Raw genomic sequence first — 7,891 nt, forward strand, 5'->3', positions numbered from 1 at the left:
CTAAAAACACCCCAAACCCTAAGGTGCGAGAGTACTGGCTTACGTCCTATCCATATCTCATATGGCGTTTTGGCTACAGACTTACTCGGAACTCTATTTAGAAGGTAACAAGTCGATTCGAGCGCATATCCCCAGAGGAAGATCGGCAGACCAGCAAACCCCATCATGGATCGAACCATGTCTAACAGGGTCCGATTCCTCCTTTCAGACACACCATTATGCTGTGGTGTTCCAGGAGGAGTCCACTGAGAGAGAATCCCATTCTCCCCTAGATACGTCAGAAACTCATTGGAAAGGTATTCACCTCCTCGATCAGATCGAAGAGTTTTAATACACTTCCCAGTTTGTTTTCTACCTCATTCGGAATAGTTTGAACATTTCAAATGATTCCGACTTATGCTTCATTAAATAGACATACCCATACCTAGATAGGTCGTCTGTGAAGGTTATGAAGTAGAAAAATTCACCTCTTGCACTTGAGCTCATGGGTCCACATACATCAGAATGTACCAGACCTAAGAGTTCACTGGCTCGCTCACCTTTTCCAGTAAAAGGTGACTTGGTCATCTTTCCAAGAAGACAGGACTCACAGGTTGGAAGTGATTCACAATCACTAACTTCAAGAATTCCTTCTTGAGCCAACCTGTTATCCTGTTCTTATTGATATGACCTAGCATACAGTACCAAAGGTAGACTTCTGACACATTATCTATTCTAGAGCGTTTACCGAATTTTTGAACCATATTAACAGGCTGTGATAGTAAGTAAATTCCATTATTTAATTGTCCAACAAATATTGTAACACCATTCAAAATGATATTGCAAATATTTCCTTTTATTAAAAAATCATAACCGTACATGGCCAAAAGGCCTACAGAAATAATATTTAATAAAAAACTTGGATAATAGTGACATTCACTCAGAATTACATTACGAGAATTGATTACAAGACTCATGATTCCTAAAGCTAGAACTGGAACTTTGCTTCCATCTCCAACATTCAGGAACCTCTCGCCTTCATCAAATCTCCTACTGACCTGCAGACCCTGCATCGAATTACAAATATGATAAGGGCTTCCGGTATCCAATACCCAGGCAGTCGTATCACAAATCGAAAAGTTGCAAGGAGTTATCATATAATTACCTTGCTTCTTCTTTGGCCTGTTCGGGTCCAGGGAGGCAATGTATTGAGGACAGTTCCTCTTCCAATGCCCGTGCTTCTTGCAAAAGAAGCACTCCGCCTGGCTCTGGTCATGCTTGCGCTTCTTGGTCTGACCCCGTGCTACTGTCCCAGCATGAGATTGCACCTTCTTATTTTTCTTCTTCTTGTTCTTCTTCCCCTTCCCAAAGGGTTGACGACGAGAAGAAGACCCTCCCACTACATTCACCGACTCCTTATGGAGTTGGTGATCCTTCTCAAAGTTCTGCAGCAACCCCAACAATCCGTGGTAGTTTACTGTAGGCTTTGTCATTCGAAAATGAGTAAGGAATGGGAGGAAGGACTTGGGCAAGGAATTAAGGATCGCATCCTTACCGAGCTGCTCGTGCAGAGGAAAGCCCAATTTGCTTAGGCGCTCAATCATCTCGATCATATACAGTACATGATCAGTGACTGAGGCCCCATCTCTCATCCGAGCATTGAAAATAGCACAACTAGTTTTGTGCCTTTCAACGTCGTCAGGCGTGCCAAAGGAGTCGTTCAACATTTGAAGCATCTCCTGTGGCTGGGCGTTCTCAAACCTTCGGCTGAACTCGTCATTCATTGCTGCCAGCATAATACATCGAACGGTGGTGCGGTCATTGAGCCACTTCAAGTAAGTGTCTCGGATCGCTTTACTAGCGTTCGGAGCTGGCTCCTCAGGTGCTGGATCCGTTACTACATAAAGGATCCGTTCATGCTCAAGGACGATTTTCAATTTTTGATACCAGCTATCGAAATTGGGTCCCATGAGCTTGTCATTATCTAATAATGACCGGAGCGACAGGGTAGTGGCCATAGCTACTTAAAGAAAACGAGACCTCTATTAGTACATAAATTAATACTAAAGACTTGGACTTTAGTCTAAAATTTTTCTCAATATTTTACGAACTGGTAGCCTCATCCTCCAATTCGAGGAATTACTTTAATTCCTTAATGGGTACTAGAATCCACACAGACTACACACAAGCCCAACTTTGGTTGGTCAACCCATGTGCATCTATGGGTAGGTTCTTAACCAGTTGTTTCTCTAAACAACTTCTAGTAATTTATTTTTCCCCAGAACCTAATCAGTAGGCTTTGGCCTCCACTGAAAAGATCTGGTTAGGTCCAACCATTAATATGACTTAATTTAGTGAATCGGACCAATAAATGATCAGGCCCGACTTTGGCCGGCCAACCTAACCACCATCAGAAAGACTCAATCAAATTATCATATTATGAATAATAATTTCATTAGCCAATGAGCACCAGGCCTTTGGGCCTCCAATGATCATTGAACTAATGGACTCATTATCATTCACTTAATGGGAGGCTATGACTTAGTTATCATTATAACTTAATCATTTTAGGGACCTAATAATTTTGAGGATTTTATTAAAGAATAGTAGAGAAGAAATCATCCAGCCAATTTCAATCCTCCCACTGACTTCACCAAGTCAGATTAAAAAGGATTTAATTAAAGCTGGCATTAGGAGCACCTAAATCAGTCATACTGATTTACCTAATGACATGGGTGAGCTCTAATCACCAAGTGATCTAATCAAAATCTAACTTACCAGATTGGCCAGGTAAGTGAGATCAGTGGTGGGGATTTGCCATTAACTCATCAATGATCGAATCAATGCGAGTAGCTCCCGCTTAAGAACCACTGGTCAAAACTGCCGAACTTACCTTAGACACCAACCGGTTCATTAGTTTTAATTTTGATCAACTTAGTAAATAGAGCTCCACCGCGTAGCCATGAATTAAGTCCATCTTGGTCTAGTTAAAGACATGGACCCATTCAACTACAACTATTGAAGTTGAGTCTAGAGTATCCTTGACCTAATCTAATTCAACTTTTGATTAGATTTGACCAATTACTCCAATTAGTCCATTTTTTTAAACTAACCTTAGGTCTAACCCAATTATGGACCTAATTCATCTAACCCATTGACCCAAAAGTTTATGCAATTGTCTTAGGTCTTAATTCACAATTCTAGACCTACTAGATAACACTTAATTCTTTAATTAAGTACTTGGGCTGATGGGTCAGGGTTTGGCATTTCGAAAATAATTTTCAAATTTGAAAGATTTTATTTTCTGTTCACCAAATGTGTTAACTCATTTCACAAACGGGTCAGCACATTTCATAAACAGCAATTCTATTGCTCATTTCATAACAGAAAATAACTCAAAATAAATCATAAATTTTCTTTTAGATCTAATCTAACACATTCATGATAAATTTCTTAATTAAGTCCTTTCGCTGCTTCATCGGTATGGGATATAATTGCATCGGCACCCCTACCGCCATAGGAGACCCCATCGAATGGGAAGAGAGGGCCTTTAAACCCTACTTTTCTCCTATGACCGGACGGCCATGGCAACCAACCCAATTAGATTACTTGCTACTTGGATCATGTATATCTAAATATACAAATTTTAAAATTTAAATTTTGAATTTCAAATTTCAAATTTTAAATTTTAAATTTTAAATTTCAAATTTGAGATTTCAACCAAATTTTAAATTTCAAATTTTCAATCTTTGAATTTTAAATTTTGAATTTCAAATTTCAAATTTCAAATTTCGAATTTCAAATTTCAAATTTCAAATTTGAGATTTCAACCAAATTTCAAATTTCAAATTTTGAATTTTGAATTTCAAATTTCAAATTTCGAATTTCAAATTTCAAATTTCAAATTTGAGATTTCAACCAAATTTTAAATTTCAAATTTTGAATTTCAAATTTGAAACTTCTAACAAATTTTAAATTTCAAATTTCAAATCTTTTTGAATTTCGAATTTTGAAATTTGAATTTCAAATTTAAACTTATAGATTACACCTTAATCTACGCATGCATATGTATATCATATTCTAGAACCTGCTCTGATACCAATTGAAGCGAAAATTTAGTACAGGGGCAAAATGGTAATTTTAAAACTTTTTCAAAATTACTATTTTATAGCTAAATTATTAATTAATCTTATTAATTAATACTAATTAACCCTACACTAGGATCTAAATATGATACAACAGCATGCATTTAAATTTGAAATTCAAATTTGAATCAGTAAACGTTTTACAGTACTGTGTTCAGAACACATCACCTTTTGCGGGTAGTCGATCACCGTAATCTGATCACTGTCGGAGAGCTCTGATCATCATGTCGCAGCCACCCAACTGTCTGGCCTCTGCGGATCGTCCACACGAAGCTCCTGTCTGATCAGCTCCTCACGAATGCTAGTTCGTGATTTCATCCTTTTGATGGTAGATGTTGATCGAACTCCTTCGATCGATGTGTGCCGACTTTTTGGATACTCCGGATCGTCTGCACAGTTACTTGAGAGGCTGATGGATCTCTCTCTGAAATTTGGTGGACTCACGACACTCGTGGCACACCAATCTCACTTCCCGAACCTTAGGTAGAAACCCTAGGGTACACACCAAAAACCCTGCGCCCAATTTTCTCTCTTTTCTTTCTTTTTCTCTCGGAAGGTTTTGGACCTTCACCTTACGCAGAAGCCTTCCTCACGCCCCAAAGTTTCTCTCCTAATTTTATACGCACGTCCCACCTTTCTCCTCTTTTTAAAACAACGTCGAACGTGTCTTATCCGCGTGAGAGGATAAAGACAAGAGGTTACACATTTGAATTCAAATCAAATTTGAATTCAAACGAAAATCAACTTATCCCTATCCTTTTGGGCGTGAGAAGAGAAGGGGCGTGGCTATTTGTGCGTGGAAAAAGTTTCACGAGAAACCTTTTCTCGTGTAAGTAATGTGGCACACAAAATGGATAAGGATGAAAGGGCAAGTGATAAGTTATCCATTCAAATTCAAACATGCTTTGAATTTGAATGGCTAACTAATTAATTTATCCATCCATATGGCGCACAAATGAGGACGTGGGGAAGGGTTTTACGTGAGAAAAATTTTACGAGAAGTTTCTTCTCGTGAATTTCAAATGGGTGCAAGGAAGTTGGGTGACGCAGGGAATTTAAAACAAGGTGGTTTGATTCAAATTGAGCCAACCTAGTTTAAAATAGGTTGAGCACAATTAGACCAAATTAAACCCAACATAATTAGGCTTAATTAGGCTTAATAAAATCCTAATCAAATCAGGAATTAACTAAATCTAATCCCTGATCAAATCAGGGACTAAACCACCTTAGCGATTAGGTCAACATTTAACCTAATCGGGTCAATCCAAACTGAATCCAATTCAATTGGACTTGATCCAAAAATAATTACTCAATCAAATTGAGTTAATTAGTGATTAAATCACTAATTAAACCTCTCATAAATATTGAGTCCAAATCTGATGGGCAATCAGGCATCAGAGACCATCGATATGAAACCCTGATCAAAGAGTTCAAATTTCAAATTCAAAATTTGAAATTCAAAATTTTGACCCCGGTACCCAAAATGTATGGAACTCATGATTAGAGAATCCTAATTCTCAATCATAGAGTCCCAGATAGATAAGACTCATAATCAGCCATCAGATCAGAAAGGAACCTCTAATGTGTGTGACCCCGCAGGTTCGAACCTAAGCCGGTAGCACAGGAACCAATTTCTGTACTAATCGAAGTGACCATCTAGCAATGGTACCCGACGACCGGATAGGTCGAATAATCACAATCGCAACATTCAGAACCTACGTGAATATGGTTACCGTATAATTCATCCCTTTTGACCCCTGTGTTTAGGATGACTCAGGGTTAAACTGTCAACCCTGATGATATCATCCGAATCGTGCTCAACTCAATTAGTCCTGTGACTCCTCACTAGGACTACCCTGGCCAAGGTTTTGCTAAATTGAAACACGACTGTACACAGCTCCTAAACTGGAGTGGTCAATCCCATCTTGACACACGCACCGACAAGTCAAGTACTTGACTACACCCAGCAACCTTCCGTCACTGAATTAGAAATTCAGGTAGTCCAGTGCCTAAGTGCAGTGAGTTGCTTGCAAGTCACCGTGGCGGTCTCAGGTCGGAGGGACATTTATACCCATATCCCATCGGAGCAAATCTTGACAACAGAAATAGCTCCGGAGTTGGTCACGTTCAGTGCAGATGTACCATTACATCTCACCTGTATGCCATACCAGTGTCTCCACACTCTTTGGTTATGAGGACAACCAACCCATATGGCACACAACGACCTATGCTCGATAAATGTTGTCGTCCTTGGTAACAACGTATCATTTGGTCGCGAACATGTTTAAGGACTAAGCGACAAATCCTCCTTTGTTGAGTCTAAATAGTCCTAAGGACTTCATCACAACACAGGAGTTCATTAGAAGATGAAACATTTGTGATGAAAAAATACCAAAATAACTTTTATTTATTTATAATTCATGTACTAATACAAAAGGAGCACAACCGTCAACAGACTGACGATTGGCTTTGGGACACTATTCCCAACAACCTCCCCTATCACGTGCACAAGGGGATAAAAGAATCCTCTGTTCCATGAAAGAAGAGAGGAAGAAGAAGGAAGAAAAAAAAGAGAAAAAAAAGAAAAAAAAGAAGAAAGAAAAAGAAAAAAAAGGGAAAGAGAAAAAGAAAAAAAAAGAAGAGAGATTTTCTCTCTTTGCTCTTTCTCTTCTCTCTTAGCTTGCGGCCCACTTTCCCTTTCTAGAAAGTTTTACTTCCTCTTTAGATCGTTTCTTTTTTCTTTATGTATTTCTCTCTCTATGATTGATTCAGTAAAAGATTCTCTTTCAATGATTCTGATCTGATCTTAATAAAGAGAGTCTTGATTTGCGATTACCGGACAGCATGCCGGCATCCACTTTGGTCAGATCCGAATACTAATAGATTCGATTATCTATAATTTTTATTGAACTTTTATATACTAATTCAACCATGATTTGATTAAATCACCTTAATTAGATTGATCGAATTATTAGACAGCGTCACCTGGTAAGCCCTATTCCATTTTGTTAATTTCTCTCTCCTTTGATATTCTCTCTCTATTTGATCAAATTGATCCCTAATTGCCAATCAGTGTCCTGACCTCCACTTTAACTTTTGTCGGATATTAATAGATTTGATTACCTTTGATCTTTGTTGAACCATTTGTATCTTAGTCTAATTATGATTCGATAAAATTATCTTGATTGGACCGACTAGAATATTGGATGATACCACTTTTGTTCACTTTGTGAGAGTGTCAGAACTTAGGATTTTTATTAGTTGTAGCTTAAAACTGATAAAAGACTATATTTTGAATAATAGATTCTGAAATATGCTTTTAGGATTGATTGAATCTATTCATTCAGTATTCTGTAGAGGTAAGTAATGAACCATTTGTTTGAGATATTTCAGAATGTATTTTGAAAGTAAATATTTAGTTTTTGATTTATGTTTGATTTATGAAATTATATTTTCATGAAAAGTTATTTGAAAATTTGAGATTTTTGAAATATGATGATGTATTGATTTATTATGGAATATGCATATATTGAATGTAATTATGATATCTATATGTTATGTTGTAAAAAAAAAATGCTTTGATATGAATCGAATCTGTGCTCTTAGCCCATTTCTCAGTGGATCTCATCAATGGGGGTTAAATGTTGGTATTCAGTGGATCCTGCTAATGGGGGTTAAACATTGGTACTTAATGGATCTTGCCAATAGGGGTTAAATATTGGTATAATGGAGATTAAATGTTGGTACTCAATGGATCCTGTCAGTGA

Source organism: Elaeis guineensis, unplaced genomic scaffold (assembly GCF_000442705.2).
Source record: "Elaeis guineensis isolate ETL-2024a unplaced genomic scaffold, EG11 Super_Scaffold_1000033, whole genome shotgun sequence".
In the NCBI taxonomy this organism is placed as follows: domain Eukaryota; kingdom Viridiplantae; phylum Streptophyta; class Magnoliopsida; order Arecales; family Arecaceae; genus Elaeis; species Elaeis guineensis.